The sequence below is a fragment of the Hirundo rustica genome, chromosome Z (assembly GCF_015227805.2).
Source record: "Hirundo rustica isolate bHirRus1 chromosome Z, bHirRus1.pri.v3, whole genome shotgun sequence".
In the NCBI taxonomy this organism is placed as follows: domain Eukaryota; kingdom Metazoa; phylum Chordata; class Aves; order Passeriformes; family Hirundinidae; genus Hirundo; species Hirundo rustica.
Window position 1 is genome coordinate 75,108,776 of NC_053488.1, and position 24,051 is coordinate 75,132,826.

Genomic DNA, 24,051 nt, shown 5'->3' on the forward strand with positions numbered 1-24,051 from the left:
AAAGCAGCTGCCTTTTGGCCAGTTCTCCTCCTCCTGCAGATGGGCAGCTCCTGTTTACCTGGCTGCTCACACTGGCGTCATTTATGTCAAATCCAACAGAGGTTGGGAGTTGGCCAATTGGCAGTTGCCCAATGTCTCTTCTTCGACTACAACTGCATAACTTTATAGTTGTCTGTTTTGCTGGATATGGCTGGAACTTAATGTGTTATGCAGTCAGCCTCAATGGAAGGAAAAACATCTATATGTCCAAGTCTTGGAGACACATCGCCCTTTTCTCCTTATGCAAGGGTAATGTGATTTCCTCCATCTTGCTGAGATGAAAAGAGCAAGATTTCCTGGGACCAGAAGACAGGGAATGGGAGAAGGGTCTGGGGCAGGTGCTGCACAGTAGTGCTGGGAGGGTGCCAGCTATCCTCTCCTTGCAAGCCCTGGCAGAGAGAAAAGCCATGAATCAGTGCCCACAACATCTAAGGCCAGGGAATGAATAGATTGGGGATGCTGGTTCTTCCAGTCCTGCTGGGATTTAAGCTGGGCACGCAGCTGTGTGGTTTAGCAGACACAGCTATGCCAACATCCCTAGCAAACAAGTCTTGGAACAGTCAGCTTGATTTTCTTCCTTCCCTCTTCCCCTTGATCACATCCTTTGTAATATTCAGATAAGTGTGTGTGTGTCTGGGCTGTTACAGGATCTCTGCTGGAGGGTGATCAGTGTCCATGTCTCTGCTGAGGGACACTCAGGGCTGGTTGAGCCCACTGCCAGACAGCTTCCACCAGCTCCAAGCTTGATAGTGACTCCCTGCAGCCATCTGGAATTGGTCGTGACCAACCCAGCCCCCAGCGATACACTGCCAAGTATGGAACAAAAGGTTTAATTGCTGAAGGAGCAGAAGAGGAACAGGGGGAGGGGCAGGAGAGGGAAGAGTACAAAACAGCCCCAGGAGCAGGTCTCGTGGCAGTCCCGGACAGTTTTCCTGACGCAAGTTTCAACTTGAAGGAAGAGCCCAGGAGCAGCGCAGAGAGGAGCCAGGATGTCTTGCACACTTCTAGCCCCTCTGAGGGGGAGGTGTCGCTTGTCTCTTACGGAGCTACTGGCTCCATTTTGCCAGGGCTAGCTCAAGACTGCAACAAGACAGGTAAACTCCTCTAGGTCCTAAAAACCTGGGGAGCAGCGAGGGGCTTTTTCCCCTTACCACAAGAGAGACCTCATCAGTGGCGGAGGAAAGGAGTCAGACTTGACGAGAGGGCAAATCCAAGGTCTTTATTCCAGTCTTTGTCCCATCCTGTTCGGACATCTGCCTCAGCCCACAGCTCAGACCACGTCATGCCTGAGGCCTCATGGTCTGGGCTTATATACAGGGAAGGGGCTAAAGGAGGGGACAAACCAATATCCAATGAGGGAAAAAGTGGGAGTGGAACAGGGTTGGAGGGACATTTAAAGAAACCAATGGGGAACATAAAGGGAGGAACCTCCTTGGCTCTTGCCCTATCACTCGATGTCCTTACCCAAACTCTCCAGAAGCTGAGAGGAACAGAGTGACAGATAAAGCCTGTAGGAGGGGACTGGGAGGAATGTGGCAGGATGGGCAGGGAAAAAGGAGCAGGGACAAACCTCGGGATATAGAGGTTTCCAGGAGAACAGGGGAGTACAGAACAAACCATTATAACATAAACCCCATGTAACATAAAAATGAAATACAATATGAAAGCAAATAACATACAGCAACAGGGAGGGAGGCATTAACCCACCAGAAAACTCTGCTAAGGAAGCAGCATTCACTCTCTAAATAAACATCTCTTTCATTCTTAAAGGCTCTGTTTGGATACTGTAAAAATCTGGTTTCACGTTTTGTTTAGCACTAGGAAAACATGATCTTCCGCCAAGTAAAAGCCTGCTGAACTGTTGTGCAGGATCTAGTTCTCACCTCAGCTGTGTGAGGAAAGTCACTCATCTCAGGCTTCTCTGTGCTGATTTATATGAAACTCTTCTTCAAAATTTCTTAAGGATTCTGTAAATCCTGGCACTACAGAGGCAAAATAGGGTCCTTTCTCCCAAAGAGTTGATCACAGGCAGCAGATCCCAGATTACTTTGGAGGTGAGGCCATGCTCAGGCTAGCCACGTTGACCAGATGTATCAATCTCAGTGAAATGTATTTTCCTTCCTTCATGCCTTTGTCTTTCCTTCTCCCCTTCCTTCTTCCCTTCCTCTTTCCCTTCCTTCACTCCTTCCCTGCCCTCCCACCTCCCAACCAGAGGAGACTTTAAATACAGATTCTACCTTTTTACAACCCAAGGTTAGCAACAAAGCAAGCCCCAACTTTATTTTAAAGACGCACTGGCTCAGACTAATTGATTATTTTCCCTCTGGATCTGCCATTGTTCTGCTCCTACCTGTACTGGAGAGCTGCTGAGCGGTGTGATGGTGGTGCAAGGGGGCCTGTGATCAGATCCTGTCTTGGGGCAGTGATGCATGTCTAAATGCATCTAGGCTCTCCCACATTCACCCTTTGGCTGTTCTGCATTGTGTCCTTCTGCAATGTTAATTACAGTGTCTCCAAGCTTGCAGGTAGAAGTAACAAGTAGTTACAGCAACAAGTAGTAACAGGTAGAAGTCTGTGACCCTGGTGAGGTGGGGGTTTTCTGCTAGGCGCCTGCTTGTGCAGTCACCTGTAGGCTGCTGTCATACTGTAATTTGTAATCCTTTGAAATACCAAGCTTCAGCTTCCACACATACACACAAATCTGCTAACAGCCTCCATCAAAAGTGTAAGTTTCTAGAAAAAGTACAAAGTTGCTTGACAGCTGATGACAATAACATACTATTTTAGTTCAAATGGTACTGCTAAACATCACTGAGCAAAGCCCCTTCAAACACAGTGATCACGGAAATGTCACTGAAAGACAAAAAAGGGCACAACTGCCATAAATTGCAGTGATGATGTAAAGCGGTAGGACATTGCTGTCTTCCTAAGCTACTGAAAAATAATAACTTATTTTGGTCCCAGTCACTGGTGAGGTCTCTGATCCCTTTCATCTCATTATCCTGCTGAGCAAACAGTAAAGCAATTCCAAGTTTCAAAACTGATGCCTTGTTGTTGGTCTGGGGAAATGCCTTCTAAGATATAAAGTGGAGGATGCTTTAAGTGGACCACTCTTTACCTCCAGACTTTGCTTACCTACAAATGCCAAGTTAGGCACCTGTCCTTTCCGCTATGTTGTTAAAAGAAAGCTTAGTTGCAAGTGGACTTTTGTTGGATGCTGAACACTTTTTTAGCTTTTTAGTTACAGCTCAACACATTAAAAGATCTCTTTTGTATTCATATTACAATCATTTGAAAAATTGTGCTGGCTTTATTGTATATAAAGCAAATTACTCCCATTGCATTCTTCAGCAGGAAAAACACCCTCACACTACATTCAAATTCTCCGTTAAAAAAAACCTCCTTGCTGGGAGTTGCAGCTCAGATCCCTCAGTCTCTTATCAGTATTTCTGGCACTGGAAAACGCCATTCTGGGCCCTGATGGGCTGCAGGCATGAGATCCAGGTGTTTTCTGGGTTTTTTTCAGTCCAGAACAGGTTTAATCAGTTAAAAGAAAAAGGGAAAAGAAAAAAAAAAGAAAAAAAGAAGAAAAAAAAAAAAACACAAAGAAAAAAAAAAAAAAAAACCCACCACAATCCAGGGAACTTCTCTGCCTCAGGTAGCTAAAAACCAACTAAAAGCAAAGGAGATCTCTGTCCTGCTGTCTGTCCATGCTGCAGACAACACAGTCCAGGAGGAGAACGTCGAGGAGTGCAATTTCTGAAAACAAACTTGTTGCTTGTCTTTCTCCCTGCTTCATTCTTGGAACCAGTCTTGAAGGTACAGAACATAATATCCAACATAAACAGAACAGACAATTAGAGATAAGAGCATCATAAAGTCACCCTAGGACACTCCTTGAGTGCTAATAGGAAGCAAGGAAAATGCTTTGTGGACCTCTCTGATGGAGAAATTCCTTGTAATCAAGAAGAAGGAGGCTAGGTTAATGGTACTGGTCTGAAATAAAAGTTTCCATCTCCCATTTGGAAATGAAACAACTGGGAAACAGAACACCTCTGCTTGCTCCCTCTCAGGACAGGCCTTGGACAAGAAAACTCTCCAAGATCTGGTAAGGAATTAATTATAAGCATGAGATTTACCTTCACCTCTGCCACAGAAAATCCCAAAAGAGGATTTTGTATAGATGTGTATGGCTTATATAGTCTTTCAAGTTTCACTTTAACAAGAAAAAAAACAAAAAAAAAAAAAAAACCCACAAACCATAAAGGTTATGTCACCTTCATCTGAGAATCTTATTCCACTAGTTTTGTTTAAATATATTCTAAAGTAATATCCATGGGCAGGTTATAAATTCTTTATGTTTCATCTGAATATTGTGAATGGTATTTCCACGGGAATCACATGAGTTGGGCAGAATATGAGGGAGTAGATATATAGTGTCACAGAAGGAGGAAAAAGTACATCAGAAAAACTCCTGTGAGAAAGCAAAACATTTTTGTGTTTTGAAAATGGCAAATTTGACTTCATATTCCCTGTGGACAAACAAATGCTGCCACCAGTGGCACCTGCTGCAGGACTGAGAATGTGGCTTTTGTGGTCAGGAACTGAATCTTTCCCTTTTATGATGTGTGGATTAGGTGCCTGGTGCTTTTTAATTTATTTTATTAATAAGGTAGATTGTTGAGTATTGAGAATGCTTTCTTTAGACCAAAATAAGGTAGTTTAGACAATGCCAGAAGTGAAGCATATTTCTCAAGCAAAAACACAGCAGAAGAGAGAGATCTGGTAAGTGTATATTCTTTTTAATCTGCACAGATGGCCCAGCCTCACAGCAGCAGGAGAGTGGGAACAACCCTGTGGTTCCTTATGGTGCAAACAATGATGACAGCCTTCTTCAGTCCTTACACCAGGCTGAGGAGCAGACCTGGAGAGGAACTCAATGTAAGCTGGGAGGTGTAAGGAGTGCCAACAATGCCATGTGATGTGCAGCTTTTCTATTTACTGTCCTAGTTAATGAAGGTAATGCAATGAGGAATTGCAGTTCAACAAATTTCCAGGAATGTGCAAGGCAGAACTAGTAAGCAAATCTGTAAGACTTCTGATTTGTCAGTCAACTAGTCATTGTCTGAGAAAGTTAACATGCTGTACACTGTAGTCTCTTCATAATAAATATGATGTGGGCACTGTACCAGGATGTAATTATTCAATATGATGAAGCAAAATCCTATCTATTTATCCTGTTTATGCATCGAAACTCATCCTTCAATTTTATTTTCCCACATGCCAAATGAAATTTGATGTGTTGTTATTTGAATATAATACTACAGTTCATGGTATTAAATTGTACAAAAACATTTGCGTATGATAAGTGTACTGCAGGCTGTCTTTGAAATTCCTTAATGAAGAAAAAGAAAGTTGGGAGTTTTCTTATTACTAGTAGGCTGTATAGACAGAAAAACACCCTGAATTTCACCCAATGAACTAATAGGTGGATTGATAGTGCCATGATCTGGAACAGGACAGGCTGGAATATATTGATTAGAAATTAGCAGTTTCACTCTCTCAGTACAATAGCTTATGGGCAACATGATTTAGTTTTGCTTTTGTCTAGAATAGGGGTTTGCCTATTATAGCACTGCTTCTTTTTTACAATGCAGAAAGTTGCTGTCTTTTGAAAATGAACCTGCCCAGAACATGATCTGTGTGCATTTTGTGAGAAGCTGCATTCTCTAGCTTCTGCACTGTAATTAGGGGTCACAGTTAATCTGAATTCTTCTTTTGTTGCAAAGTAACTGTTAGCATTAGTACACAGTGTCCATATACCTTGGATGCTTTGCAAAGACTTGTTTACCTTTATTAGATGGAGAATACAGCAATATAACTTTCGTGGAGCATGAAGGAACTGAGTGTTGGGGGTTAGGTTTGTTCCTATTTTTTTTTTTTTTTCCCTCTTTAGAATTTTTCCCCATAAGTTGCTAAGAGAATAAGTGCTTGACCAACACAAAGGAGGTGGCTGAAAGTTGGGAGGGGGAAGATCATGCAAGCTTTGAGGCAGGAAAAGGACAGGGCTGGGGGAGCTGGGGGTTTCTTCTTGCTCTGGGCATCGGAGAGGACGGTCAGGCTGCTGCTTGCTGCGGGAGGAGTCCACTGTCCACAGAAAGTCCGGCTATGGGATAATCTATCATCATCTGCTCATGTGCCCAGGAATTCTGAGCTCCTTCGCCTGCCCTGCTGGAGCTGGGCCAGCCCTGTCCAGCCATCGTGGCTTCTCCAGCACTGCTCTTGGTGCTACGCTGTAGCCCCGCACCCCCCTGCCTGCTGGGGACATCCTGCTGTTCCAGCCACCAGCCCAGGAGTTTCCACCGGTCCACCTTGGTGCTCTCAGGGTCCTAAGAGATCAGACTGCCCCAGGCTTTGTGAAACAAAGCCCCTCGAGGTTCTTGGTTCTGTTTGTTATTAATGCTGTGGTTGTTGCTGGTTTTTTGCCTTGTTATACATACTAGTAGAGAACTGTTATTCCTATCCCCATTCCTCTGCCTGAAAAGCCCCTTTAATTTTCTAAATTATAATAACTTGGAGGGAAGGGATTGGAATTCTCCATTCCTAGAGAGGCCTCGCCCCTCCCTAGCAGATACCTGTCTTTCAAACCAAGACACTGAGTTTTGTTCAAATACATGGGAAGGCATTTGTGAGAAGTTATTTAAGCAAGTGACTTAATATTACGACTCTGTGTCACTTTTGGCAGTACATTTCTCAATAAATGGTTTCTACAAAATTTCCCTTCTGGCCATTACTTGCTAAGACTTGAGTATTTACATGAATTTAGTAGTACAGCAAAATTAGTGTTTCAGTCCTTGGTGCCATTATAAACTGACATGGACAGTCACTTGTTTTTAGCTAAGTAATTTGGACTACTAAAGGGAACAAGAAGGGTTCTGGTTATCTTACAGGAAAAACATACAGAAAATGGTGCTGTTCCTTGAGCTTGATGAATTCCTGACCTGATTCCTGCCCGAGCAGAGAGACAGACTTATCTTGGACCAGAGAAAGAGGATGGGTGGGGAAAACCTCTGCAGGGTGGGGTTTTCTTTTAAGTTGGTTGTAGTTTTGAAGGCCTGTGCAGTTTTTCTACCAGGAACTGAACTTGACAGAGTTTTTCTGGCATTTTGGAAGGGAGTCAAAAAAACAAAAACAAAAACAAAAACACACAACAAAAAAAAAACCCACACAACCCACAAAAAACCACACTGACTGCTGTTTAGAGGTTTATGCAACAGGGAATTTAAGCTGTATTTAAGCTGGTGTTTTTTTGATACGGTACGAATTTTTTCCAGCTTGAGTTAAAGTTTTTCATCATGTTGTCACAGTTAACCTTTTAGTTTTGGCACTTGTCTCCAGTGTGTCAGGCAATAGTAAATAGGACTGCAAAGGACTCGCTTTCTCTGCTGTTTTTTTGTTTTTGTTTTTTTTCCAGCAGTGTAACCCTAGCAATGGGTCACAAGAGGTGGTGTGCTGCAGTGAAGATGTTGACCACCCTGAAATTTTCTACTAACATAGCTCGGGGAAAGAATCATTTTGCTATTCTCTAAGAGATCTGTAGTGAAGAAAATGGTAGGTTTTAAGTTTGCCAAAAACCCACACAACCACTTGCTTGCATCTCACTCAGCTTTATATGAGAAGCTGTAGCCTGGCTTTCATCTTTCCCTTTTCATCTGAGGGACAACAGTGTAGTAGCTAGCTCACAGAGTTCTTTGGACACAAATGCTGAATTACAAAAAGAAAATGCTAGAAGCACAGAGATAAAGTGACTTGCCAGAAGTCAGCAAAGGGCTAGGAATTGGAACAGCCATTGTCTGTTTAGGGTCCCAGGTGTCTTAAATGCATGGAAAGGGCAGGCCTTTTAGAAGAAGTGCATAGAACGGATTTTGAAATCACTGACATCTACCATCAGAGGTGAAAGTCTTGTGATGTATTTTCTTTCTTAGCAGCAGCAGGTGACTCTCACAGTGAGGATTTAAGGCAGGCAGGAACTCCTAGAGGCTGCTGTTGCTGGATGAGCAGCATAAACAGGTGTAAGCATAGAGATACTTAGTTATGTTGTTTTTTATTTTAGTGGGTTGCCGAAAATGTGCCAGTTTCCATGGAATGCTGAACAGTCAGACAACAGAGTACAGTAACAAAAGGGAGTGATAAATAAATATGTTCACAAGCTTCTTCATGAAGTGTCAAACATATAGAGCTGGTGGGTTATTAATTTTCCTTTGTCAAACGGGGAGCTGTTTTTTCAAAATAGCTAGCCGCTTCACTTTAGTGCAAGGGAACATGCAAATCTGAATACTGCAACATGTAGAAAATTCCACTGGCTTTTCTTTCATATGTGGAGAAAACATCTCTCCTCTCAGGAGGAGAGGATGCTGCCTCCCTGCTTGTGCAAACAAAAGTGCTTTCCTATGGAGCTGTTGAGAAACCTGTCCCATTAAATCTAAAAAAAAAAAAAAAATCATGAGTGGCCTTGGCACCAGTGAATCTTTTATCATTACATGTTTTATAGTTGGTCACTTCTGTCTATGGATCAAGGGAGAAAAATGTCTCTTGTTAGTGAAAACATAAATTGTTCTGGACTGGAAAATGGGCTATTTTAAGAAAGTTATGTCAAAACAAACTCTGCACTTCTCCTTGCTCTTAGAACCAGTCTTAAAGGCACAGAACTCAATATACAGCACAAACAGAACAGACAATTGGGGATACAAGCATCATAAAGTCACCCTAGGACACAGGATAAATTATATATTTTTGGCAATTTCTAGATCTAATATATGAATATTAGAGAATCATAGCCATTCTGTTACACTGTGGAGAGGGAAGGGGAATCCTGATTTGAGATAAGAGAGTCTTCTGGTATAGAAAGAATGGGAAATCACAGTATGGAACAATTCTATGATACAATGTATGCAAATACAGTGTGAAAAAAATTCCTAGAGTAATTCAAAAGTGAATATAGGTAGAGCAATATTTCAGACTGAGGGATCTTGGTTGGAATTACTAATATACAAAGCAAAATAGTAACTCATATTTTCAAGCCCTTACATTCTCAATTCACCTTAAAATTTTGAAAATGTCAATCTTCCTAATCTCTCCAAAGATGTGAAAATCCTGCAGTCAATCACAGAATTAGTAGCAAAATCTTTAGTGTACCCTTTTTCCTATGGGACCCTATATTTTGTGTTCTAAAACTGTTAATTACAGCATTTCCATGCTTACTTCTGGGTTTCTTGTATTGTTCGCAAGAAGGGTTTGTGGGAAGCTCCACAGTTCTGTCTGGAAAAACTTTCTCTGGGCCTTCACTGCATATGGGTGATACCTTGGCCAAGTATAATCTCATCAGCTAACAGATATTTCCTACAAAACAAAGATCATTATTGTACTGAATAAAATATACTCCTCTTTTGATAGCAATTTGCCAGCTGATTTCAGCAGGCTCAGGAAATGCCTGCTCTGTAATGATCTGTACAATCAATGGCATCCTTTTCAAAATGTGAGCATCTGTTTCAGACATGATAAAAATCTTTTTTTTTTTTTTTAATTCTAATAGAAAATAATAGATTTGTTTTTCATAAATTTCATTTGGAAACAATTACATGATTTTTCAAAATGAAATGGCTTTAAAAAGGGCAGCAAGTTGGTGGTTACCAAGTATATGAATGTAATTATGCAGCTGCTTTGATTTTTAGAGACAACATTAATAAAGATTGATGGGGTCCACTGCATCTAATTACTGTGTCCGGTGATTCTGAAGATGGTGAGTTGACTCCAAATGTAGCTGCCAGAAGTCAGAATTTTTCTTTTCCACTCTTTAATTCTTGTACCTGACCAATATAAACTTGCTCATTATGCCTTCTGTGTCCTAATTAGGAGGGGAGGGCAGTGGGCACTGTGTGGCTATAAATGAAGGCAGTTATTTAAAAGAAATTTCATTTTGGTTATCATTTGGTTGCCTAGCAACCATATCTGAAGTTGAGTCTTAGAAATTGCAGGCAGTGAGTTAGGATCATTAGTGACTTTTTGAGGTGAAAAATCTTTCATCTTCATTTTTCTAATGCAATAGATACAAAAAGTTTATTATTTGCTAACATCTGCTTAGTTAAAACCAGCAGAAAAAAGTCAGTGATGAGAAGGCATGGGATGGAATGGCATTCATTTTTATAGGAATGTGTACTAAAAATCTCAATGTGCTTGAAATCTTTCTAATTTCTCCTGAAAGAAGCACAAACTTGGAAAGACTTTTAGTCTGTTTTGATTTTTGGTGGGGTTTTTTTCCTCTAGTCACTGTATTATATTTTTTCACTGTAATCTTTTCACCTTAATAGAGAGCAGTGATTTAAGGAAAAAATGCACAATAAAGGTGGAAATAATTAAATAAAAAGTTGACAAGTTAGAGACTGATTTTTCAAGATTGTTTGGTAAAAATTGCCCAATATGTAAAAATATGTAAATCGTTTTTTCCCCTCAAATCACGAGGGGGAAAAAAAAAAAAAAAAAAAAAAAAAAAAAAAAAAAAAAAAAAAAAAAAAAAAAAAAAAAAAAAAAAAGAAGTCAGGCTTCCAAATTACAGGTGAAAATTTGAAGAAAATTTCATGAAAGCCTGTTCTAAATTATTTCTGTCATGCAATTTTATAATTTTATCTTTTTGGAAAACTTACCAACCTTTATACTTCTGTAACACAACCAGATACATTCAGGCTAGATGGCCTACAGCTCTGCACTCTTTCTCAAACCTTTCTAGAACCAGAGCATTAAGTAGGTTTGTTCCCCCTCTCTCACTTACTTTGCATCTTTTTCCAGGAAAACCTTTGCAGATTGTGGCAATTTAACAAAGTGCTATGCTTGCAGCTCTGACAGCATTTTAAAGCTCCCGCTTCTGAAATACCCGCACCTTACTTTGCTGGATTCTGAACTGCACGTTCAACTATGTCAGCAAATCACAGAAAAGGTGTATACATTTAAAAATAGGCTTCTTTCATTGTCTAATTTTTATGGTATCATAATGGTGGACACTGGGCTGTGATGTAGGAGACTTTCTTCTTATTTCCCGCGCTGCACATCTCTTAACAGACACTATTGTTCAAAAAATAAGAATTGCTTTTTTTTTTTTTTTTTTTTCCTTTTTAGTTATGAAATGGCTTATTCTTCATGGTGGTATTTGCCAAGTTTCTAATCATATGGTAAGGCAGAGCAATTTTGTGGGTTGACTCTCCTGGATATATAAGTTACTTCTGCTTTGGGGATTTTTTTTTTCTATTTAGAAACAAGATTTTATGGGCTTTCTCATTTCTGTAATAAATCAGATACTTTTGAAAAGTAAAGTCTTAATGCTTACTTGAAAATTTCTTGTGTTAGATTTTAACTGAGGGTTGGTTTTGGTTTGTTTTTTTATTTCATTTTGGTGGGGGATTGTTTGTTTGATGGGGCTTTTTTACTTTTATTGTAATTGCTTATAAAACATCACATCTTGTTCCTTCAGTGCATTGGTAAACACATAATAACTGCAGGTGCCAACTCACTCATTTGACAATTGTCAAATGCAGGTCTGAATTACATCTACAGGACAGAGGCTACATAGAGAGTTAACAAAGAAAAATTAAAGAATGCTGTTGTCTTCAGTTGACAATGTGATGGATGAAAAAGGTAATACTATAAATTGAGGGCAAGTTTTATACTTGGCAGGATTGTTAGACTTTGCCTCTGTGTACACAGAGTGTGAGGAGACCTTGGGAATGCAGTGTCTGCATTTCAGAGGAGTTCACAGGCTTTCTGCCTTCTTCAGGCAAATATGTTTCCACTGTGTGAATATATTAGGTGCAGAGATCATTACTATTGACAGACTGGAGTTTGAAAAATTATTACATGGTAATCAAAATAAAGCAATAGGAGAAAAAACACCATTGCGGATGATTGGCAAATGAGCAACCCTTGAAAATGGCACTCCAACAAGAATCCTTTATTACTGTCCTTAAATTCTTTATTGTGATAACAAACACTTAAAAAAAGAACCCTGACCTTTTATAATTAGGACTTGTGTTGCTTGAAGGATTCTCTTCAAGTTGTTCAGCAGGACATGGAAGGAAAGAGAGCAGAAGTAACAAACATTGATATTAACCAAAGACTTATACACAAGCTTCTATGTATACAGCAGTTCTTAAAAGAAAAACTGAAGCCTTGTGAGTCTATCAACAGTTTCGTTTATCTCATTCCCATTACTTAGGAGTATCTGATGTTACATGTGAGACTTTGTACTCTTTTTCTGAAATCTGCTGTGAAACACACCTTAATGTTCTAGTACCTTTCTTCCTAACAGTTTGTTGGGGTTTTTTTTTTCCACTTTCTGTTATTTCTGAGATGGAACAAATATTTCTACCATAAAGTAACTTTCTCAGTTAACTGGAATTGTTTTACCACTTTAAATAGTCTTACCACTTTATTCCTGCTAAAACAGTCCTCACCTTTGGCAGTTCATCAAAGAAAGACACTATGCCTCTCTGACACCAAATCAGTTAACTTGCAAGTTCACTGACTGAAAACAATTCACCTTTTTTGCATGTAAATAGTTCTCTTTTGAGCACTTAATGATAATGATAAAGAAAATCTGATTGATAGGTTAGAAAGGTAGTTTCTAGTTTCGTTTCCTGAACATTTTGCAGTTTTCTCTTTAAAAAAGACTTTAGAGTTCTACTTTAAAGATTATCCTTTGATTACAAGTCTGATCTGGCCTAAGGTCCCATATTGAAGGTTGTTATCTTGGAGGAGGCTGTATTGAGGATCAGAGCTAAAGCTCCTGCACATTCTCCTGATGTTACCTCAGTGCCCGTCTGTTCACACCAAATGGCCCAGCATTTGGTTCATGCTGCCTTGGCTAAATGGCTAAATGAACCCCTGGGATTTATAGAGTGGCTTCAGAAAGCAGGAATCATATGTGAGAGATTTACTGTAAATAGATATTTGCTTTAAAGATTTGTGCATTCTGATTTTTAAAATACTATGCTTGAGGGTGTGTTTGCTTACAGGCAACTCTGTATTTTATTTCTTCTTCTGCGGCAGGGGCTTGGTTTCAGTGCATGCACAAAACCCACAGGACTCATTCTCTAAAAGTTGCTCAGTTGCCTCTTGCTGCTAGTATGGATCATAGTAGGTGTTAAAATGGTTGTTACCAGCTGCAGAATAACGAGAACCTGGGTTCCTTGTGAAGTGGAATTATTGATATTCACCACCACTGTGAATCTGCCCTCAAGGTGACAGATTTCATGACTTCATGCATTAGAAACCTGCATAGTGCCAAAAAAGGGATATGTTTAACAGAATAGTTATTCTTATGAGAAATGCATTTTGATGCCTTTTATCTTGCTGCAAACCTGTAAGTGGGAAAGGGCTGCAAAGCTTGGCTGTTACTGTATCTGAGTGTAATTTGGCTTTGTGTGTAGAACTGGGTCCAATATATTGTTCAGTTTTGAGTCCTAAGCAAAACCAGAATTCTAGGATAGATATGCAATCAAATACATGGTGGCATTTCCTGCCATTTCATCATCAGAAACAGGCAGCAACTGCTTTAAAGGGTTCCTGGTTTCCAGTGTTGGAGAGCCTTATCTGAAATGGTAGCTTGACAGACATATTCACCACCTTCATCCACAAACCTGAAACTTCTCACTGAGAGTATGAAAAATGAGGGAAATTATTTTATTGTCCCCATCTCCAGAGGAGTGATTTGGAGGTTGTCTCATCAATAACCATGTCTTTGCGGCAAGAATGGCAGTCACCGGAGGTCATACTTCTCTCAAAGAGAGTGGGTACACAAAGGGCACTGGGTTTCTGTTGTTTCTCTGTTTACATTCAAAATCTAGGGGCTGCCTTGCTGTGGGGCAGGTTGGTGCCTTCCTTGTTCAATCTAAAGAAAAGATGAAAGATGGAGGGATGGAAAGAGGAGGAACAGAGGAGAGAGGGAGGAGAAGCTGGAACAGAGGGAAGAAGTCTGTTTTCAAGTGATACAGCAGTAATGTTCCTAGGAATAAATACAAGATCTTTATATCAATGCAAAGAGTACTTAGAAAGATGAGAATTTATGGTATATTTGGAGTTTTTTGTTTCGGCTTTGTTTTTGATAAAGCGTTTCACTTGCAGTAGCAAATCAAAATCTCCAAGGAGAACTGTAACAGGAATAGAACAAAATAAATACCTGGTCCCAGAGGTATAAAACCGCAATTTCAGTTGTCATAGAATAGCAAAAGGGAATACACTAGGCCTAGGGAAAGGTGAGCTATTTTCTGTTTGTCATGATCTACAACAGCTGGAATAAGGAGTCTTTTTCTCTGACTTTTGAGGCAAGGTGAGAGGTTTACCAATACCAGCCAGAAGAATCTCTCAGTTGGTAAAAACTACACTTGCAGAACAACTTACCCTTTTAGAAAGCAATTCTGAGGTGCAATTGTTTTGGTTGTTTGTTGGGGGGTTTTGGTGGTTTGTTTGTTTGTTTTGTTTCGGTTTGGGTTTGTTTGTTTTGTTTTTTTTTTTTTTTAGCTCTCCTTCTACTTCTTAGAATGGAACTGTTATGGGTTCATAAAATATTAATATTAAATATAGACAGAGCAGACAATCACCAAACCATATAAAGGTTTACTGAGCCTGTGCTTGGTTTTGAGAACCTGTGAAGTCTGAAATATTTAAACTGAAAGAGATAAGAGGAAATGTGGAAAAACTGCTATTTGATATCAGAAAACCCTGTTCACCTGATCCACAGGTAAGAAGCTTAAACTCTCAAAAAGACAGTGGGAGGAAAAGGAGGAGATAAAACTATGCTTATATGTTTAATTTTGTATTTTTAAAGTTAGAGCTTGGTAAATTTTTCAAAGTTTTTTTGTTGTGTTGTTTTAGGGGTTTTTAGTTTATTAAAGCTTTTAGACGTAGTGAATTTAAAAGTGTTCATGCTGAAAATCAAATTAACTCATTCAAAAACAATAGCTTCCAGAAGTTTGAATTCTTCTTACTTCTGACTTCTTTCTTCTATTTCTTTGTCTGAAAAGCACACATAAAACATGCACTCCCTCACCTTAGGATAGTGGAAAAAGCTTTGAAATTCCAAAAGGCTTTTTGAAAAGTTCTGGCTTTGAAAAGAATGCCTTTGCAGAGTTAAATTCTTCCAATCTTTAATGGGTCTATGTAATTATTGCATGTTCTCTGCTGTTTTACTTTATCTAATTTTAGGTGAAGTGTCTTTATGGCCCTTGGAAGAGCATTTCACAATCTCAGTGCAAGCCAACACTTACACATATTAAAAAAAAAATTTAAAAGTCAGCAGAAAAAAATATAGCTGCTGCAATTTTAAGATTCACAACTAGTTGGTTGCTGTCACCTATTTTTTTTTTTTTTTTCATTGCCAGTGTAGGAGGTGACCAACTGAACAGCAGCATTTAGCACATTGCCTCAAGGATCAGAGATTAGTGTCTTCAGCCTGAGAAATCTCTGCGGTATAGGCCAGTGAAGGCTGTGATAATGACTTAGTCATTTATCTCTGTGTGCTTTTTCTTTCTTTCAGTATAGAGCATAGCATTTTTAAATTATATTAAGCTTATCCAAACTGAAGTGAAACAAACGTATCTATTCTCTGAAATTTGTACTGATTTAAAATTATTTTCCCTTCACACCATGGATTTTTTGGTCTGTGTGAGGAAAAAGGATAAGATTGTCTGGGTAGAGAATTATTTTCCATCTGTTGTTCTACTGCAGGATCATAATTGCAAGTGGAGTGACATTTCTGCCTCTTCCCCCTAAACTTCTCCTTCTACTTCCCCTTTGTGATTATCATAATACCTGGAGAACATCAGGTTTTGTTAGTCAAATACCATCTTGGTAAATGTGAATGAGAGAGTGAAGGCATTTGGTATTTGTACGTGGGTAAACAATAACAATTATGTTTCACTCCACTGATTCTAAATCAGGGAGCCTCTTCTCGTCAGCCCATATCCTGCAGTATTTCAAAAGAAAATGTCATTTGTGAAAGTGCTGTTTAACAGACATTCTTCTATGCGTGCACCAATTTTCTTTGAGTGTGGGCCTGGTCAAAAAAACTGTTCCCACAAAAGCATTTCTATTGGCACTATTATGCCTTCAAAAACAGAAGAAAAAAACCTTCCTGGGTTACATCCACTGAAGGATGGGCAGAGATCTGCTACCACCCAGAAGGAAATGCAAGCATTTCCATACTTCTGGTCTCCAAGGACCATGTGTATAGCATCTTGTGTTGATGATCAGATTGTACAAAATGGGTTTGTAGAATTATATTTCATGTTTGTCTTAAAGCCTTTGTTGCCAGTGTTGGGTGGCCACATAATCTCTGTTTTGAATTTTGTTGAAATTCCACTTACAATGCTTTAATTGAAAAGCTTTGTGAAAGGAAGATATGCATTACAAAAGCTAGGAAAAGCTGGGATGTTATCAATTGAGTAGTATTATCTTTAAAAGAATAGTTTTCAAGTAAATATTGTAAAGTATTACTGTCTGTCTCATGATTTGAGACAGCATATATGTAGTTTGTCATTTCTTACTTGAAGGTCCTTGAAAGTCCCATTTTAAAGTTGTTCTAAAATATTTTGGTTTATGGATAATCATCAAGTTTCATAACTTAGGAGCAAGATCAGTAACAATATCAAAAATTGATGTGGAAAATGCTGTGGAGAAGAGAACACATTCAGATTGAAGACAAAATTAGTGAGGTGAGACCAAGTTAAAATATAATGGGAAACAATATAAGGTGCTGGGTATTACCAAACTCTGTTACACCAATGTCCTAGCTTACAATGTTAAGATGTGCCCAAAGTATGTATTCTATCCCCATCTACATGGGATGTTGAAACTAGGTGGGGCAGTGTTTCCCTTGTCCCCTCCCTCCTGACTATCTTCTGTTAATGGCCCATCAATGCCCTGCTGCATGACTCATAGATAACTCCCTCCAGGAGCTATCTCTGTTTAATGGGCAATCAAGGACCCATTACAAGACTGATACAATGATATCAGTCCATTGTGAGATGCTCCGCCCAGGGGGAGGAGCCAAGCATTCCCACCTGGATATAATCTGGGATTTGGGACAGCACAGGCAGCCTTACCCACTGGATTCCCAGAGGACAAGAGCTACCAGACCTTTCTGCAGGAACAAGACCTGCTTCAACAAGACCACTTCATCTGGACTGCTACCACCACAGTTTCAGGTTGTATTCTGACTCTGTCAGTGATCTTTTGTACTATTGCATGTGTTTTATTTTATTTTATTTTACCCTTTTTTTCCCTCTCCTGTTAAATTGTTTTTTCTGACTTGGAGTCGCTCACTGGTTTTGCCTTTAAGCCAGCACAGCCAATTAGTGAAATATTCTGTGACTAGTAACTGGAAGGAATTCAGAGAAGTTGGAAAAAAAATAACCATTTCAGACTGCTAATTTTTTTTTTTTTTTTTTTAATTAATCAGGTTGTTTCCTCTTGTCCTTCTGCAGCCCATATAGGAAATATATCTTCTATGAAGAGCCAAGAGTTTATTATCTAATCTATGTCTTAACAGTTTAGTCAATACACACCAGCTGCTACTCTGGTAGAAATTATGTGAGCAGTACAAGTTACCTGGTTTTTTCAGGTTTTTTCTGTTTCATCAATTGAGCAAAACTATTACATACAGTTGTCAGTACCTGCCCGTTTCTCCTGCATACTGGCCCTTATGATGATCCTCTGAGTCCTTTGGTTAGTGGCCTCAGTCTTTATAAAGAAGAGGAGATGGTCAGCCATCAGCACCTCAGTTCTGTAATTCTACTTCTTTGATTTATTTTTCAAGCTTCTTGTTATCTTTGTAGAACCATCAGATGGTTTTAGTTGGGAGGGACCTGCCAAAGGCCTTCTAGTTCAACTCCTCTGCCATGGGCAGAGATATCTTACAGTAGACCAGGATACTCAGAGCCCTATCAAGCCTTACCTTGAATGTAAGTCCAGGGATGGGACATCCACCACCTCTCTGAGCAATCTGTGCCAGTGTTTCACCACCCTCATTGTAAAAGGATTTCTTTCTAATATCTAATGCAAATTGACCCTCCTTCACTTTAAAACTACTATCCCTTTTTTTTATGTCAACAGCCCCACTGAAGTATTTGTCCCCATCTTTCCTACAGAAAGGTCACGAAAAGGTCTCCCTGGAGCTTGTTCTTCTACAGGCTGAACAATCCCATCTCTCTCAGCCTGTCTTCATAGGAGAAGTGCTCCAACTGTCTAAGCATCTTCATGGACTCCTCTGGACTAACTGGAGCAGGTTCACACCTTTGCTGTGCCAGAACCCCAGAGATGAAGGCAGCTGTGTGGGTGGATTCTCACTAGAGTGGGCAAAGGGGCAGAATTCCCATCTTCTGCTACCCACAGTGCTTTGGATGTAGCCCAGGACACAAATGATCTGCCAGCACACATTGCTAGGTCATGTCCAGCCTTCTGTCCACCAACACACCCAAGTCTTTTTTCCTCTGGACTGCTCTCAGTCCATTCTGTGGGACTGACCTAACCAAGGAGCAGCACTTTATACTTGGCCTTGTAGAACTTGATGAGATTCCCCAGGGCCCGCTTCCTGAGCTTATCCCAGTTGCTCTTATCCATAAGCTCCAAGCTTATGGATTTATTAAAAATTCACCAAGATTAGTTTGGTCTTTGTTTTTAGTGTGCGTGATTTCATTCAGTTTGTAAGCAGAGCCCTTTCTCTGTAGTGGGCCATTGACTAAGATGTGTTTGTACCCTGTTGTTAATGAATGTATTAAAACAGCATGGCTCAGGTGTGAATTGGATAGGTGACCCAGTTCCAACATGGAGCCCTGTTGCATCTCTGGGACCCTGCTTGGCTGGCAGATGTGAATGGGGTTTAGACCTATGTTTCTTTTGTAGTCTAGCAGTGGGTGCTAGCATAGATCTTTCACATTTTCATTTCACCTTTTCTACATTCTTTCAAGTCTTGTGCAAAGTCAGTAAATTTCACTGTTCAAATGTTTTCCTTATCAAAATATCTTATGTTTCCAGCTGTGTTCTTCACTGTCTTGGCAGCTTATCTTTTCTGTTTCAGTGAAACTTTTCTTGCAGTGCTCTGGTAATTAATCCGTGTCTTTCTTTTTAACCCTTTGTCTGCTGTTTCTTCTGGCACTTTCTCTATCTGTTTTCCGATTCCCTCCACTCACTTAGATTCATGTTTTCCTCATGCATATTGTAATAATTTTGTTGCAAGACTCCCTCTGAAAATGTTTTTTTCTGGCAGGCCTCTTCTTGCTTTTGATCCATGCAGAGATTGTGTCCATGTCAGAAGAATCAAACTGACCCAGGCATTCAGATGAACTTTGTTGGATCTGTTATTACTCTGTGTTAACAGAGAGCTTACTGAGGGTTTAGCTACAAGACTTGGCTTCTGTTCTCAGTACACAGATGCAGTTGGTTTCTGCAGTGCCCTGAGTGCCCTTAATATGATTTAAATTGAAGATGCTGAATAATATTGAAGAGGGCTGATTGCCTGTTAGCAGTCACATGAATTTTTGGAAACAGCTTCTAGAACATTTATCTTTAGATTATTTTGGTGGGTTACCTGGACTGGCAACAATCTGCTGGATTATTCCAGGGAAAACTATGTACTTAGAGAAATGAAACTTCTTTTGATTGTTTATTCCAGTGATACTTAGCTCAAGAAACAAACACATCTGTGGGGATATAGAGGCCTTTATTTTAAAGCCTGTCTGACTTTTGTGGCACATTGCTATCAGTCATTGCTGTGATCTTAGGGTACAAAAGGCAATGCCAAAAACAGAAGTTGTGCGTACCTTTGGTGTATGACTTGTTCAGACTGCAAACTTCAGAAGCTGAAGTTTTGTTCAAAGGAACACATCCTGCTGGTACCACTTGTGTTGATTTTTAGTGATGTTTTCACTTAAGAATGTTGAGCTAAAATTGTCTAAGGTCTGTGAGGAGCCCTTCTAAAAAAGTTTCATGTATTGAAAATGTTTTATTTTTGTCTCTTGTTTTCTAGATACTACAGATTAGACTTCCTCTGAGAAAAAAATATGGACAGAGAGATACATATATCAAATTGTGTTTTCCTGCTTGTTATAAAACCTTGCATGAAAATAAGGAACATGCTGGTTTAACAGTGGAATGAATTTTATTTGTCTGACAGTACTGTGTTGATAAAAAGAAAGTGGGAATCTCACCTAACTGAAGTCACTGGCAGACATTGGCAGCATCCAGACTGTTGGTGCAAAAGTCGTGGAACTTCTTTTGAGTATATCTTAAAGTTTTCTGATTTTCTATAAGTCCTGCTATGCCCACAAATCATTACTGAGAGAGACTCATTTGAAAAAGCAATATCAAGTATTAGCTTGGAAGAGTGTATCTGCTGCTGTCTTAAAATTACTGTGGAGCTTATTTTGCACTGTAGAATCTTAGAAGTGTTACAGTTGGAAGGAACCGTAAAGCTCAGGCACTCCTTCCACTAGACCAGTTTGCTCAAAGCCCTGTCCAACCTGGCGTTGGACACCTCCAGAGATGTTGAGTCCACAGCCTCTCTGAGCAGCCTGTCCTAGGGCCTCACAGAGAAGAATTTCTTCCTAATACCTAATGTGAATCTAACCGCCTTTATTTTAAAGCCATTGCCCCTAATCCTGTCACCCCATGCCCTTGTGAAAAGTCCCTCTCCAGCCTTCTTGTTTACCCTTTAGGTAATGAGAGGCTTGTCCAAAGCCTTTTCTGCCCCAGACTGAAGAGCCACAGGTCTCCCAGTCTTTCTTCATAGGAGAGAAGCACCAGTGCTCTGATCAATATAGTGGCCTCCTCTGGTCTCCTTTCAGCAGGCTGGGGACCCCAGAGCTGGAATTGCGACGTATGTGTATGCCTGTGATGAAAACCATACACAGAAAGTGTTGATAGCCCGTTCAGCTTTCTGTGAGAGATGCTAACATGGTTACTTTTTTGTATATTTGTATGTCCACTGAGAGTGGGAGAGATGTCAACTACATGCCTTTCACTCACATTAAAAGGTCAGGAAAGGCTGTTAGTTTGTGTCTGTTAGCAAGCATTGCCCTCTCTAGTTCTGTATATTTGGTGTGCTTAGCTAGATCATACAATGGTTCAGGCTGGAAAAGATACCACAATTCCAAGTGTGCGAAAATATTTCCAAAATTTTCCATGCTGGGAATGTGTGATTTGTTAAATCTGATGCTTGTCACAACTTCTCTTTCTTAGATTTCATCCTGATACTTGTTATCACCAGCATGGTAAATACTTCCATTTCTTTTTTGTAAGCTGCATGTGTTTTTCAGTGTTTTGGAGCTCAAATATCTCTTTGCAAACAGGCTCTGAAATGAAAAGATCCTTTTGGAAGTAACTCTCACTAGGACAAAGCTGCAAAGTAATTTATATTTTCCAAATACCTGGAAAGCACTATCATGTGTTCCTCATCATTTGGGGAAGCTGACTGTGTTTAGTTAGGGCGCTTTTTTTATGAACAAGTGCCTCCTGTTGTGATAACTGCTGTATTGCTTATCGCGGGCCTCTTTAATGCCAACCATTATTAGTGTGAGCTTTACTCCACGGGACTAAAGTCAATACAGTGGATCTTCTCCTCCCCACTGTCATCCATCTCCCTGTCAACTTCATGCTGGCTTTTTTCCTTTGTGACAGGATGTGCAAGGAGGTGGAATTTGGAGACACTCCAGTTTTGTCAGTAGGAGCAGGTAAAAATGTTCAGCTACTGCATACAGGGAGAGGTCCTCTGGGTCCAATTCCTGATGTGGCTCTCTCTCCCCTGGAGCCCCAGCTCCATTTTTGCCTCGTCTAGCTTGAGGGAGAAACCCTGCTGGAAGGATTTTTCCTTCAGTGCCTTAAAAATCCCAGAGGCTGCAACCCATTTCCTTTAGAGAGAGCAGGTCCTCGTTGATGGCAAAAGGAAGCATCTCTGCACTTGGTCCAGGGGGAAATCACGGCTTTATTCAGCCTGTGGTCCTGCCCCTGCAGGGTCAGAAGCCCAGTCCAGTCCTGGTCCCAAAAGCTCAGTGAGGTTTTCCCATGTGTTCTCCTTGCTTTTATCTGAGGAGAAGGGGCTAGAGGCAGGGAAAAGCCACTACCCAATCAGGGATAAGGTGGGAGGGGAACAGAGTTTGATTACATGCCAGTGTGGGAGGATGGGCAGGGAAAGGAAGCAGGGACAAACCTCAGGATGATACATTTTCCAGGGGAACAGAGTGCTACAGAAGAAACCATTACAAAACCCAAAATAAAAATGAAATACAATATAAATCCAAATAATGCACTAGAACAAATTCCTGTTCATCAACACTGAGAGAGTGGTTGAACACTCATTAATACCAGATCACTGCACTGTGTATTGCTAAGCAGTGGGAAATTTGTCTGGGTAAGGTGGTGAGCCTGTGACTGCTGAACGCATTGAATGCACAGTCTGGCTTTTCCATGGTTTTTTGGCAGCTGTAAGAGGACAGGCAGCATTTGGGTCAGAATGTACTCTGCAAATTTAGTTAACCAATGATATTCTTAACAGTTCTTAATTACAGCTGTTCTTAGTGCCTGGACAGTGCATGGAGACACAGCTCTGGAACCTTTGATCCAGAGATTGGGAGCCTGAAAGCTGAATTTTTAGTAAAACTGAGACATAATCTTAGCTGTTGCTGAACTCTGTTGTGAAAGTGTCCTCCCTGCCTTTGGTGACTGTACAGTTAGATCACCAATGCTTTGAAAAATCCAGGCCTGACCATTTTCATGGCAGATGTGCTCTCTGCAGGGGTCATTGATGCATCTCCCAGTGTCTGTACTTGTCATTAGCAGTAGAGGGCAACAATTCGGTCTGTGCTTGCATACTTCTGAATGATGAGCAGCTGAGACCAGCTGGGGATTAAAATGTCTCGTGGGCCCTTCAGATACCTGGTCTGAAGAGTTTGGATGTCTTTTGTAGAGTTTCCTGCAGAGAAGTGGACACGGGCTAAAGCACTTTTTTGTTTTGGAGGAGTCAACATCAGTCTCTGCTCTGTTGGCCAAGATGCCAGCTGTCACACAGGTGTTGGTTGCTCCTTCTCAACTTAAAATGGGAAGCAGATGCATAGTGATGGCTTTTAAGCTGAACTGTGCATAGGATTGCTGCCTGGCTTTATATTTGGGATGATACAACACCTCACAATTCCACTGGAAGCTCTGAGAAGAAATGTGCTGTGCAGTTCTTACAATCCCATCATATCAACCCCTCAATATAGTTGGGTCCAAAATTTTATTTTAATTTTTACTTTGAGCAGACTTTTCTTTAAAGTTGGATAAAGAATAGAAAAGCTGGGAACATAGATAAGAAAAAGGTCAGAAAACAGGTATACATCTCTTAGTGTTATGACTGTACCAGAGTGGAAGTGGAAGCTTGTTCATGCAGCTCCCTAAATGGTCACTCCCTTGTTTTTCATTGGAAAAGAAAGGCCACCTAGGGATGTGGGTTATACAGTGATACCAACTCTGAGAATCCTGATTCTTGCAGGACTGTCCTGGATGTTGTCCAAGAATTTGCAAACCTGGCAGAAAAACCACAACTTCTGTCCTGTGAAGAAACCAGATATGCAAGGGAATAGTGGTGAAGAGGACAGTAAACTTGCAAAGTTGAATGACAGACAAGAAAGAGACTATGAGATAGAGCATGTAAATTGGGAGGTAGTAAAATTTAAGATTAGTTTTGCAGCAAAATATTAGTTAAAAGTGCTGTGCATTATCAAAAAAACCCATAAGCAGCTCCACTATGAGATTGTGGAGCTGAGGTGGGTAGTTTTCAGGTGGATAGTTTTAAGTGCAACGTGAAGGCAATGTAATTCCTCACTCAAGCTGTTACCAAAGCAGTGGGGTGGACAGAGACATATGGCTTGACCCATTCTTCACTTGGAAGAGCAGAAGTTCACAAGTTCTGCTGTTCCTGTTAAGGAGATGCTAGAA

At 40.2% G+C, this 24,051-nt stretch overlaps 1 protein-coding gene across 4 annotated transcripts in view; it reads left to right on the forward strand.

Annotated features, from left to right (window-relative positions):
• PLPPR1 (phospholipid phosphatase related 1) overlaps positions 1-24,051 on the forward strand; it is a 167,726-nt gene that overhangs the window by 52,037 nt on the left and 91,638 nt on the right. The window contains exon 1 of one of the 4 annotated variants that reach the window (XM_058424127.1): positions 17,269-17,288. The exons of the other annotated variants lie outside the window; for them this stretch is intronic. The gene's annotated coding sequence lies outside the window, so the exon portion shown is untranslated. Of the gene's footprint in view, positions 1-17,268; positions 17,289-24,051 lie in introns of those variants that run through there. 4 annotated transcript variants of the gene reach the window in all.